The 14,306-nt window shown below is 41.2% G+C and overlaps 1 long non-coding RNA gene across 3 annotated transcripts in view; it reads right to left on the reverse strand.

Annotated features, from left to right (window-relative positions):
* Window positions 1-14,306, reverse strand: part of LOC105733918 (uncharacterized) — a 157,165-nt gene that overhangs the window by 99,622 nt on the left and 43,237 nt on the right. For all 3 annotated transcript variants that reach the window (XR_001111381.2, XR_001111382.2, XR_001111383.2), the window contains exon 2: window positions 14,062-14,170. This is a non-coding gene — a long non-coding RNA (uncharacterized LOC105733918). The remainder of the gene's footprint in view (window positions 1-14,061; window positions 14,171-14,306) is intronic.

Here is a 14,306-nt window from a genome sequence, read left to right on the forward strand (position 1 = left end):
TTCTGGCCAGGCACGGTGGCTCACACCTGTAATTCCAGCACTTTGAGATGCTGAGGTGGACAGATCATGAGGTCAGGAGATTGAGACCATCCTGGTCAACATGGTGAAACCCTGTCTCTACTAAAAATACAAAAATTAGCTGGGAGTGGTGGCGCATGTGCCAGTAGTCCCAGCTACTCGGGAGGCTGAGGCAGGAGAATCGCTTGAACCCAGGAGGCGGAAGTTGTTGTGAGCCGAGATCACACCACTGCACTCCAGCCTGGCAACAGAGCAGTACTCCATCTCAAAAAAAAAGTTTACTTGGACTTTATGAAGTCCTAAGTGAGCATTTTAACAGAATGGTATCTCTAACCCTTAAAAATTATAACATACTGAATAGGCAGAACATGGGATTTTTAGACAAGTGAAACTTCTCCACATGACACTGTCATGGTAGATACGTGTCACTGTAAACTGGTGCATACATTCATACAGAGAATGTTCAACACCAGGAGTAACACCTAATGTAAACTATGGGCTTCAGGTAATCATGATGTGTCAATGTAGGTTCCTCAGTTGTAACAAATGTACCTCTCTGATAAGGATGCTGATAACAGGGGAGGCCATGCATGTGTGGGGGCAGGAGTATAAAGGGAATCTCTACATTTTTCTCTCAATTTTGCTGGGAACCTAAAACTCCTTTAAAAATAAGGTCTATTAAAATTGTAAATATAATATATACAAAAATAATACATTTTTCTATGATAACAGGATTCTACTACATTCAGACAGCTAACTAGCTTTAGCTATCCAGAATAAATAATTGAGAACCATGTTGCATTCTCATTGTTTTGAGTTTGGGCATATTAACATAATGATAAATACTTTCCACCAAAGTACCCTCAAGTAGATTGTGTGGCCCTGGGATGTCTTCAATAAATCAGGGACACTTTCACCATCTGAGTATCTTCTTGTTTGTTTTTTTGAGACAGAGTTTCACAGTTTCACTCTTGTTGCCCAGTGCAATGGTGCCATCTTGATTCACTGCAACCTCCACTTCCCAGTTTCAAGGGATTCTCCTGCCTCAGCCTCCCAAGTAGCTGGGACTAACAGCATGTGCCACTACGACTGGCTAATTTTTGTATTTTTAGTAGAGACAGGGTTTCACCACATTGGCCAGGCTGGTCTCAAACTCCTAACCTCAGATGATCCATCCACCTCAGCCTCCCAAAGTGCTGGGATTACAGGCATGAGCCACTGTGCCCGGCTCACGATCTGAGTATCTTATACCTTAGATGTCCCTGTGCTCAGTTCCTTCACATATAAATGAGAAATATTCTGACTTTTGGTGTTTTGCAAGGTTTAACTAGTGGATATTAATAAATATATTATACTCACACAAGAATGAGCCAATTATATGTAGTGGCAGGGACAGAAGGCAACCCTGCCCTTCTTTTGGGAATAGTTCAAAAGGCAGAAGTGTAATGCTTTTCTAATGTATGACTAATTTATTTGAACTAGTTAATGTCTTATTCTTGCTCTTTCCAAATTCCTCAGGAGATTTTGGGTGTCAAACAGTTGGAACATTTTAGACATTCTCAACTTCCTAGTTCTCTATCTATAACAACAATGAACATTTTAATAGAATGCTCATTTAGCAAATATTTAATAAGCATTAATAGAATGGTCATTTAACAAACATTTATTAGTCCATGCTAACATCAGATTCAGAAAAAAACATAATCTTTTTCCTTACCATCTGAAAAATTAAACTAAATATTTCCCAAATCGCCATCCCAATACCACTGATGGGATCAAAGACAAAAAGGGCCTGAGAGTCTAACGGAGACGAAAGAGAAATGACAACTAAATGTTATGCTTAATCCCTCATCGTGTCTGCTAATGGAAAAGAAAAGAAGAAAGCTCTAATGGCCTTTATAGGGACAACTGGGGAAAACTGAGTGTTGATGTTGTTTTGTTTAGTTTTTGTTTGTTTGTTTTTTGTTTTTCGAAACAGAGTTTCACTCTTGTTGCCCAGGCTGGAATGCAATGGCACCATCTTGGCTCACTGTAACCTCCGCCTCCCGGGTTCAAGCAATTCTCCTGCCTCAGCCTCCCAAGTAGCTGGGATTATAGGCGCCCACCACCATGCCCGGCTAATTTTTTATTTTTAGTAGAGACGGGGTTTTGTCACGTTGGTCAGGCTAGTCTCAAACTTCTGACCGCAGGTGATCTGCCGACCTCAGCCTCCCAAAGTGCTGGGATTAAAGGCATGAGCCACCACACCCAGCTGATTGTTTATTAGATAATGATGCTGTATCTATCTTGAATGTCCTCGGTATGATAACTGTAAATTGGTGTTGTATGAGAATGTCTTTGTTCTTAGTTAGATGCTGAAGTTTTAATAGATGAATCGTCATGTAGATGACCAACTTTGAAATTGTTCAAGAAAAAAATGTAAACATAGATGATAAATAGATAATAGATAGGTGATGGACATAGAACAAAGGTGTTAAATTGTTAGAGTTGATATTCTAGGTGAGAGAATGACATATGGTTGTTCTTCATACTTTTTTGGGACAATCTCTTCATAGGTATACACTTTTCAAAATAAAAAAACTAAATGAAATTAAAAGTAAGCCAGGGGAGCAGAGATATATGTAAGGTACAAATGACAAAATATTAGTCATGTGTTGAAGACTGCTTATGCTGGCTGAGGGGTTTGTAGGAAGTTCATCAAGCTAGTCTTTCTATTGTTGTACATTTGAGAAGTTTCTTCCTTAAGGATAACATTGTTTTGTTCTGTGTCCCACTCAAATCTCATTTACAGTTGTAATTCCCAGTGTCAGGGGAGGGACCTGGTGGGAGGAGATTGGATCATGGCGGCAGATTTCCCTCTTGTGTTCTCATGATAGTGAGTGAGTTCTCACCAGATCGGATGGTTTACAAGTATATGGCACTTCCCCTTTTGCTCTCTCTCTCTCCTGCTGCCATGTGAGAACATGCTTGCTTCCCCTTTGCCTTTCTGCCACGATTGTAAGTTTCCCAAGGTCTTCCAGCCATGCTTCCTGTACAGCCTGCAGAACTGTGAGTCAATAAAACCTCTTTTCATTATAAATTGCCCTGTCTCAGGTAGTTCTTTATAGCCTTGTGAGAATGGACTAAAACAAGTGTTGTTTTTATTTTTATTTTTTAATAGAGTGAGAATAATCCCTCTTTATCCTATCTCTTAGTTTTCTTCCATGCTCTTTTTGAATGAAAGCCTGTCTCCACTTTAAGGAGCCAGAAAGCCAATGAGAATTATACCCCTGTTTTTCTGACAGGGCAGTGGACTATAGAATCAGATGAGAAATTTGTGTTAACAGCAACTAAATTACTGGCCCAGTGATTTCCTTTTTTCTCCCTTTATTAATGTCTACAAGAAACCAGTATTTCCAGTGCATTGGCCTCATTTGATGTTAGGCCCTGGAAGAAAAAGATAGAACAGCATAATTGAAAAGAAAACCTCTGTGGAATCAACCCAGACACCCACTGATTGACGAGTGGATCAAAAACATGCATATACATGCAATGGAATATTGTCCAGTCTTAAAATGGAAGGAAATTCCAGCACACGCGACATACAACATAGATGAACCTTGAGGACATTATGCACAGTAAAATAAACCAGTCACAGGAAGACAGTTACTGCATGATCCCTCCTAAATGAGGTACTAAAGGAGTCCAATTCATAGAAGCAAAGAGTAGAAGGGTAGTTGCCAGGGGCTAGGATGGGGGTTGGGGGTTCAGTGGGTATTAATTAGTGAAACAGAGTTTCAGCTTAGGATGTTGAAAAATGTTCTGAAAATGGATGGTGATAATGGTTACTCAAAATGTGAATGTATGTAATAGGGTCTCAACTAAGGCCAGGCGCAATGGCTCACGCCTGTAATCCCAGCACTTTGGGAGGCCGAGGTAGGCGGAGCATGAGGTCAGGAGTTCGAGACCAGCCTGGCCAACATGGTGAAACCCCATCTCTACTAAAAATAAAAAAATTAGCCGGGCGTGGTGGTGGATGCCTGTAATCCCAGCTACTAGGGAGGCTAAGGCAGAAAAATTGCTTGAACTTGGGAGGTGGAGGTTGCAGTGATCCAAGATCGTGCCATTGCAATCCAGCCTGGGCAACAAGAGCAAGACTCCTCTCAAAAAAAAAAAAAAAAAAGGTCTAAACTGTATACCTAAAAATGGATAACATGGCACATTTTATGTGATACATATTTTATCAAAATCAAAAGAAGAAAGGAAGAAAAAGAAGGCTCTGTCCTTACAGATCTTCAAAGTGTTGAAGCATCCTTGCTTCAATACTTACAATGTCCAGTGGGCAAAAATGTGTTAAGTGAAATAAGCCAGGCACAGAAAGACAAATGTCACATGTTCTCACTCATATGTGGAGGCCTAAAAAGTTGATATCATGGGGCTAGCTCTGGAAAGGTGTGGGGAGGCCGGGGGTGGGCTGAAGAGAGGTTGGTTAATGGGCATAAATGTTCTGTTAGAAAGAATAAGTATAATGTTTGATCATTGACAACTTATATGTTTTCAGTTAGCAACAAGAGAGGATTTGAAATGTTCCCAGCACATAGAAATGATAAATATTCAAGGTAATAGATACCCCAAATACCCTGACTTGATCATTACACATTGAATTCATGTAACAAAATATCACTCCATCAATACGTACAAATATTATGTATCAATTTCAAAAATGAAAAAGAAGGGCAAATGTAAGAAAAGAAGAAAAGAAAAAGTTGTGTTTCCCAGGGCTGTGTAAATTGCAACTACTTGTAGGAACTCCCACATTAAAAGGGAACTCAAATCAGGGTGGCTTGAGGAGGCAGCCTCCCAGAAGGGATGGCTTTTTGAGCTGCCTTGTGGGGAGACCCTGCTGTGTAGCCCCAGTTCACTAGCAGTTGACTAGCAGTGAAGGGAGAGGGGAAGATTTCCTGGTAGTGCCTCTTGTAATACCTTGTTAGTGCTTGTAATCAACATGGCTAGGATGAAAGAATTCTGGCTTCAGAACAGAAACATTGTGCTTTAAATTAAATCAGCTCCCTGCTGGGAGCCACTTACTCCCCTTCTTCACCACAGCCAGGGAAACAATTCAGAGGTTTCTCTGCATGGTTAGCAGCATGAGTGACCTTCAGTCTTTCCACTTAAAATCGATTCAAGATGATCACGCTGCCTTAAACAAAAGTCTCCATCTCACTCTTCCCACCTCTCCTGCTCTTCCCAGTATCTCTGTCTCTGTCTCTCACAGAGAGCCTCATGTTTATTTGTCTTATGCGTATGTGCACAGGAGGGGCTAAACCCACCCCAAATGCATCACCCTTCCACCTGGCTCAGAGCTGACAGTGAGATTTTTCATCTCCTCACTCTCCTCTCTCTTCCCTGAAGAACGGCAAGCCAGATGGCCATTCCCCAGCCTCCCAGCATGAGTTTGACTGACAGGAGCCTTTGATAAACCTCGGAAGAATGAAGTCATCTCCGGGTCACCGCGGTTGCCTGGCCTTTAACACCCCACACAGACCACCATTATCTGTTGAATAAGAGACAAAGGAAATTAGCCCTGCTTCCCTATCATCCCGATTATTTCCAGGCTGATTTAAACAAGGAAGCCATGAGATGCCCTTCACTTTTCTCCAAAAGGTACAAATGTCAGCTGTTAAAAAATGCAAACAAGAGGCTTTCCTATGTTAATGGCAGGTTTCTTTGTTACAGCTGAGAAGTGGAAAGTACATTTTATTCACTGCCTTTGAGGAAAGACTTAACAGGCTTCTAAACAACTTCCTTAACTACACATACCTCAGAGCCAGTGAGGAGTACCCCTTCGGGGTTTTAGCTGGAAAAAGAAAGGAGGAAGTTGGGGCTTCATTCCCCACCTTTAACATCAAAGAACCTGAGAGACAAAGTGACAAGAGTTCTTATCCATTTAACCCTTTTTTTTTTTTTTTTTTGAGACAGTTTCGCTCTTATTGCCCAGGCTGGAGTGCAATGGCACAACCTCGGCTAACTGCAACCTCCTCCCGGATTTAAGGGATTCTCCTGCCTCATCCTCCCAAGGAGCTGGAATACAGGCATGTGCCACTACACCCAGCTAATTTTGTATTTTTAGTAGAGACGGGTTTCTCTATGTTGGTCAGGCTGGTCTCAAACTCCTGACCTCAGGTAATCCGCCCACCTCAGCCTCCCAAAGAGCTGGGATTATAGGCGTGAGCCACCACGCCTGGCCTTAACCCTAAAATTGAAAAGGAAAAAAAAGAAAAAGATTTCTTTTCTCTTTCCCAAAACAATATTCTTCCACAAACTAAATGTTTCATTGCCAACAGAGCAAAAAACGAGGCAAGAGTACCACAGGCCACCCTAGAATTGTCATTTAAGGGGATTGTGGTTGATTGTCTCCTGTCATTGTGTTGCAAGAGGCAGCCGTGTGTATGTGTGTGTGTGTGCACGCGTGCGTGCGTGCACACGCACGTGTGTATGCAAACATGTATGCACATGTGGGCACTTGTGTATACACATCATAGCAGAAAGGCTCATTATTGGGAAGAAATGTGTTGACAATTCCATAGTTTCTGAATATTAGGCACTGGGATAAATAAATTCTCTTTGGATGACAGCCCACACTTTTTCTAAGAAGGCAATGCTCACATTGTTACCATTTAGGCCATAATACTTTAAAGCTATGAGTGCTGCAGAACAGCCAGAAGATTTCAATGAAAGAGAAATCACGACAATGCGGTGAATGACTGACTCAATCAGTAGACACTTGTTGGGCAACAGGGCAAGATATTGCACCAGGTCCCTCAAGGGATACACATTTGAAGGCATAGTCCCCACAAAAGGTTTACAGCCTAGTAAGGACACAGAGAGAAGACGGCCATCTACAAGCCAAAGAGAGAGGCCTCAGAAGAAACCAGCCTGACTGACACTTTGATCTTAGATTTTCAGCCTCCGAAACTGTGAGGAAATCAATTACTGATGTTTAAGCCACACACTCTGTGGCACTTTGTTAGGACAACCCTGGAGCCCACAAAATACTAAAGATTCTTGTAGCATCTTCCTGCTTTGCAATTTTAAGGTTCCACACATAGAAGACGACAAACCTTGGGTTTCTAACATAGTGTGTCTGAGCTTAAGTTGCAGACATCATAACCTTTCCACTCCTTCTTTCTGTATCAGTGCCTCCTCCTCACCATTTCATCTTCCAGCCACTCCCTCAGGCTCTCAGAGTTAATAACCTGAAGTCATCTTTCTTCTCTCTCGCTTGCCATATCTGATCAGTCATCAAGTCCTATTGACTTTCTCTTAACACTTTTATTTTGCATCCTGTTCCATTTACTGCCAACATCAAGTTCAGGTCCTTTCTGTTTTACCTGTTGCCTGTTTGTCTTCCTTCCAATTTGTCTCTTAGTTTGCCCCTCTCTTCACTAATTCACTTAGGCTTCTAAAACACCTTCTCATCCCGAGGGTCCCCCTCTCCCATCAGTCCCTGCATTCCTGTTGCCTGATGAGGCATTAAAGACTGAATTTGTCCCAACCCAAATTTATGTTGTAGCTGTAATCCCCAATGTGACTATATCTGGAGATATGACCTTTAATGAGGTAATTAAGACTAACTGATGTCATTAGGGTGAGGCCCTAATTTAATATGACTGGCGTCTTTATAGGAAGAGAGAGAAAGACTAGGAATATGCATGCATAGAGATGTACTGTGAGGATACAGAGAGAAAGTGGCCATCTTGCAAGCTAAGGACAGAGGCCACAGGAGAAACCAAGCCTGCTGACACCTTGACCTTGAACTTACAGCCTCCAGAACTGTTAGAAATAAATTTCTATTGCTTAACCCAAGGGCTGTTGTGTTTTGTTATGGTAGTCAGAGTAGACTAATACAAGAAGGAAGTGTAAATTCCTCATCCAACCCCTCAACAATTCAACCCAATTCATAAAAGTACTTCTCATTCCCATGAGACTGCTCAAACTTAGTTCTCTTTCTTCTCCAGGCTTTTGTTTCTTTCTGGGAGGGTCTTCACTCACCTTTTCACTTTTGTAGGTTCTACTTTAGGAATGAGGTTCAATCTCACTCTTGTTTCCTTACTAGGCTGTAAACCTTTTGTGGGGACTATGCCTTCAAATGTGTATCCCTTGAGGGAGCTGGTGCAATATCTTGCCCTGATGCCCAACAAGTGTCTACTGATTGAGTCAGTCGTTCACCGCATTGTCGTGATTTCTCTTTCATTGAAATCTTCTGGCTGTTCTGCAGCACTCATAGCTTTAAAGTATTATGGCCTAAATGGTAACAATGTGAGCATTGCCTTCTTAGAAAAAGTGTGGGTTGTCATCTAAAGAGAATTTATTTTTCCCAGTTCCTAATATTCAGAAACTGTGGCATTGTCGTGAACACATTTCTTCCCAGTAATAAGCCCTCCTGCGTCTCAATGCCCACCTGTCTCAATGTCCACTTGTGTCGAGTTTGGGTGACAGCAGCAACCTCACTGAATGGTTCATGTTTTATGGATGAAAGGATATCTCCTCATTCAACTGAGATAAAATTCAAAATTACCATGACAGATTGCAGAAGAAGCTTAAGAACAATATATCATTCAAAGTGTAGTGAGGTCCTTTTAGGCAGAAGAGTTCAAAATCAGTAAGACAGAGAACAACGGAATAGACGTAAGAGTCACACTGAACCATGAGATGAGCATGGAGGCTGTAATGTAGCTTAGAAACAAGCCTGATCTTGGGCATGGGCAACAGAAATGTAACACTTGAGAACCGTAAAATAATTATTTAAACTGGAAGGTAAGATGCATTTTTTAAAAAATGCAAAGGAATAAAATAGATGGCTAAGGAAGGGAATCATCTCATACAAACTGCTGAAAGGTTACCGTTTGGGGTATAGTAATCAATTCTCCATCTTACTGAAGGTGGGAAAAGAAACAAAATGGACTCAAAGCAAAGCAGAAGAAATAGAAATGAATGCTGAGGAAGAACTTCTGACACAGTGGTGAGCATATCTTCTGGGCTGAATTATGTCCCCCCGCCAATGCTGACATGTTGAAGTCCTAAGCCCCAGTACCTCAGAATGTGACTATATCTGGAGACTGAGTGGTTAATTGGGTGATGATGTTAAAACGAGATCATGAGGGTTCACCTTAATTTAATCTGACTGGTGTCCCTTTAAGAAGAGGAGACGAGGCTGGGCACGGTGGCTCACGCCTGCAATCTCAGCACTTTGGGAGGCCAAGGCAGGTGGATCACAAGGTCAGGAGTTCAAGACCAGTCTGGCCAACATAGTGAAACACCGTCTCTACTAAAAATACAAAAAAAATTAGCCCAGCATGGTGGCTCCTGCCTATAATCCCAGCTACTTGGGAGGCTGAGGCAGGAGAATCATGTGAACCCAGAAGGCAGAGGTTGCAGTGAGCTGAGATCATGCCATTGCACTCCAGCCTGGGTGACAGTGCAAGAATCCATCTGAAAAAAATAAATAAATAAAAGAAGAGGAGATGAGGACAAAAACATGCACAGAGAGAAGACCAAGTGAGGACACAGAAAGAAGACGGCCATCTACAAGCCAAAGAGGGAGGCCTCAGAGGAAACCAGCCTGACTGACACTTTGATCTTACTTAGATTTTTAGCCTCCGGAACTGTGAGGAAATCAATTACTGATGTTTAAACCACACACTCTGTGGCACTTTGTTAGGACAACCCTGGAGCCCACAGTACTAAAGATTCTTGTAGCATCTCCCTGCTTCGCAATTTTTGGGAACAGACTAATCAAATTTTGAGGAGAGATCTCATTAAATCTTCAATTAACATTTTTATTCCTTGACGACAGCTCCTATCATTGCTGGTCCAGAAGATTCCCGTGTTCAGAGACTCAGTGTGATTTTCAAATAGTTCGAGTTACGCTTAGCACCATAGAAGCAAATGCCCCCATCTTTGCCATGATTGGTTTTATGGAATCACATTACAGCAAAACACAAAGTGGCCTTCGAGAACACTGTCTAAATTCATTATGTAGCTTAATTGGGCCAATTTGAATACTTTTGTAGCAATCCTTGGGTCCCTTGGGATGCAGCACAATTCTTAAAGTGGTGATTATTTCATGTTTTTACACTTGGAACTTGAATTCTTTGTAATTAATTATGCAAAAATTATAAGAGAAGTTTGTGGAAGTAAAGCATCTTGGTATTGCCTAAAAATTAAAAAAACCTTTAATTCAAAACATGAATCCTTCTATACATGTCACCCAGTGGCTAATTAAATGCCTTTAATTGTCAGCAACTCATCTTCATAAGGCTGCCCTTGTGGTTGCGTGAGGGTGGAACTCTGTATTTCTGTTCCTTTGCTTGGCAGATAGTAGCTTATAGTAGTTATTCTTTTAGTCTGCCTGGCATGGCTCCCCATCCTACCCCTCACCTTGTGCATGACCCAAGCCCTGGGAAGTAAAGTCCTTTGCAAGAATTTGGCTTAGCTGACAGTAAAGAGCCTTCTTTTCTCTCTGGTTGCTAAGCCTGATGAATGACAGTCCAAAGAAACAGAGCAGTAAGAGAATATCAAGTTTGTTACAAAAGTAAGGGGTGGGGAGAAAGAGAGAGAGAGAAAGAGAGAGAGAGAGACAGAGAGAGAGAGAAACAGAGAGAGAGGGAAACACCCTGGTCCTGTTCTCACTATGGCTAGCCCTTTTTCTGACTTTCCCACCATTTGGTTATGTGAGCTAAAAAGTCCATCTTGTTTGCTTATGATACTTCCAATTACATTGTCACCACATGCAAATATGAAACTTGGCTGAGAAATAAGTATAATTCATCCTTTCTGAATGTTTGGAAGCCATCATTAGAGAAATCATATTTTTATTGTCAAACTAGGGCACTTTTGAGAGTGAAATACAACACAAATTGTAATTATGCTGGGAGGGACAATAGCCATAAACTTAGACCGTTCAGTAAACTTACTGTTAATCTTTCTACCTCTATTCTTTCCAGTTCACATATCCCTGATTTTTTGACACTTTCTTACAAGTCATGGTTAGGAATTCCTCACCAGGCTGACTGACATTCTGTGGACACTTGGCAGTTTGCCAGTGTTTCTCTTACAATGTAGTAGCTAGAATTGAATCCAATACTCAAGATGTAGTTAACCAGGGCAGCAGATTACTTGGTTTGGAGCATATATTCCCATTAATCCCACTGATGCAGCCTCAGATTGAATCTCCCTTTTGCTCTCACTCTTTCTCTTTAACAGCACATTATACCGTGATTAGTACCTGGTTGGTATTTAAGGACCAATGAAGATGGAAGTCAACTATAATCCAGTTAACTTTTGTGGATGGAACTTCACATCTCTCTGTCTTAAATATCATCTTGTTAGTGTGAGTTTATATCTCACAATGTCATTGTTTCTCCCAATCTCTGCTCTTCATTAAATTTAATAAGCATATCATCTCTGTATTATTAATGTCGATACTATATTATTATTGATGTTGATATTAGCCAATCCTTAGTGCTTCTTATATGCCAGTCCTTATTCTAAGCATTTTAACTCAATATTCACAATAAAAGTATGAGATGAATATTATGACTACTCTCATTTTGCAGATAAAGAAATTGAGATACAAAAAGGTTAAGTAGATTGCCTAAGGTCACAGAGATAATAAATGGCTGATCAGGTTTCAGTACAGACACTCTTGCTCTGGAATCTGTCTTCTTAACCACCTTGCTATTCCTATCCAACTAATTGATTATTAAGATGTGGAACAGGACAAGGTCAAGGAGAAAGGCTGTGGCATCCCACCATTAATACACAGCACTCAATGAGTTTGTTTCATTATCTACTACTATACATAACCGTATAATAATAAGTATAAGAAAAAGACAATGTTATATGTCTTGCTGAAGCTAAGATACACTCTTCCATCTAAATGTTTTAAATGCTTACAAAATACCATTTTATTAATCCAATCTAGAATTTTCTCTTGAGCTAATGTCAAATTAATAGTTGTTCTTTGTAGTCTTTCTTCCTTCCTTCCTCTTCCTTCTTTCCCTCCTTTCTTCCGTCTCTTTCACTTTCCCTCTTTCTCTTCCCTGTTCTTCTCCTTTTTTCTTTTTCTTTCCTCCCTCTCTTCCTTCCTGCCTGTCTGCCTGCCTTGTCCTCTTTTCTTCTTTCTCTTCACTCTTTTTCTTCCTTTTCTCTCCTACCTTTTCTTCCTTCTCTTCCCACTTCTTCCTTCTTTCCTTTCATCCTTCCCCTGCCCTCCTTTTTATTCTTTCTTCTCTGTCTCTCAGAAGAGTTGCATTTGCCTGACTACCTGACTCTCCTCTATTCTCCCATGCTCTGTGATTGATTGATTGATTGATTGATTGTACTTTAGGTTCTGGGGTACATGTGCCTATCATGCAGGATTGTTGCATAGGTACACACACGGCAATGTGGTTTGCTGCCTCCATCCTCCCGTCATCTACATATGGCATTTCTCCCCACGTTATCCCTCCCCACCTCCCCACTGTCCCTCCCTTGCCCCCCGCCAAAAGACCCCAGTGTGTGATGCTCCCCTCCCCGTGTCCATGTGTTCTCATAGCACGTGCCCTGGAAGTCCTCTCTAAACCCAAGCTTCTGATTTCTTTGGCAAAAAATTTGAATTTACTTAGAGATGTTAGGTATCCTGTGGCTTTGTCACCTAGGAAATTATAGCTATTACCAGAATCTGTAAATTTGTATGACTGGTTCAACACAGGCTTGCCAGATCAACCAATGGCTTGAACTAACTTCGAAAATCTTTCCTCCTTCTGTGAACACAATTTCACTCTGAGAAATTTTTATCTCAGCCTAGCCATTGTAAGAACAAATCAAAACACAAGGCAATGATACCGACCACCATGAATGGCACATAGAAAATGTAATCCCAACCTACCCCATACCCCAAGTGATTACTAGGCCCATGGTTTCAAAAGTAACAAGACAATTATTTTATTAATTCCAAATGCAGAAAGTGAAAAATGAAGTGCACAAAAACTGGAGAAATACCTAATGCTGTGGTCATCCTAGATACAAGTTGTTTTGGAGACAGAGAAACACAAGGTCATAAACGGAGAAGTAGCCGTGGAAATTAGTCTAATTACACAAACACAGGGCCTAAAACAAATTTGGAAAATCTTGAAGGAATTAAAGAAAGTCCAGATATAAATAAACATGAAAAACAGTACTCCTGACCGATCTGGCTGTTGGAGGCACAACTGCCTGCCACTAGATAGGGCAGAGCCAGCAACAAATACTGCCAGCCAGGAGATGAGTTTTTTCACCTCTCTGCAAGGCTGAATAGAAGGAATTTAATTTGCCTGCTTGGCTCTCATGCAATGCCAGGTAACCTTAGAATAAAGAGGGCTTTGAGGGAGAAAGCCAGACTTCCCTAACACATTGCCGCAATCATATCCTCCTCTTGTCAGATGCCTACAGACACAGCGACCAACTTGTCCCAGACTGCTCATTGCTATCAGTCAGATCCATGAGGCTGTGTCTCCCACAGAGAAGGATGGGAGATACAAAGGCTCCAACTGCTCTCACTGTGAAAACTCCACGGTGAAATTCCATCAGACAGAAGCCAGCTCTCTGCTGAGTGAATTGCGCCTTTTATCAGTCAGATTTGTATACATTTTAGAAAGAGCCAAAGAAGGGAGTTACTGTACACTTTGTGTATTTTTAGTTCCCTAGGATTAGTTGCTATTGGACTGAACGTTTGGGGAAGAGAAGAAAAAATGCAACTTCAGTCCTCTGTGTATCTTGGTGGCTTCCTGAGGGCTCCAAGTTTTTCTGGACTTGCCTGTTTGCTTTTCTGATATACCATGGCGCATTCTTCAGCACAAAGGGCATATTATCTATTTCATGTTCCAAATTTTACCTCTATTTCATTTGTTTTTCAAATAATTTACTAATGAGGGCCACTGTGTGTGTGTGTGTGCATGTGCGTGCACATGTGTGTGAATACGTGCATGCACAAAACATTTCATTCATCTGATTTTAGCTTTGAGCCTAGCTCATCCTACTCACCCAAAGCAGCACAATAAAAACATTTCTGTTGGCGGAACCAGCAGGGAAACCTTTGCAATCCTCTTACCTTCTTCATTGACTTTAGTTATTGCAGAAGCAGTTCCTTGTGCTAAAGTGAAAACAAAAATAAAAAAAGACGAAATAATTAGGCTATGTGGATGTAGAGATAGCATTGCTGTCACTAGATTTACAATGAGAAAACCTGACATTGTTGACTTGGTCTTTTACAGAGTTTTGTAAATAGA

The sequence above is a fragment of the Aotus nancymaae genome, unplaced genomic scaffold, assembly GCF_030222135.1.
Source record: "Aotus nancymaae isolate 86718 unplaced genomic scaffold, 86718_ANA_hifiasm-v0.15.2.pri h1tg000051l, whole genome shotgun sequence".
In the NCBI taxonomy this organism is placed as follows: domain Eukaryota; kingdom Metazoa; phylum Chordata; class Mammalia; order Primates; family Aotidae; genus Aotus; species Aotus nancymaae.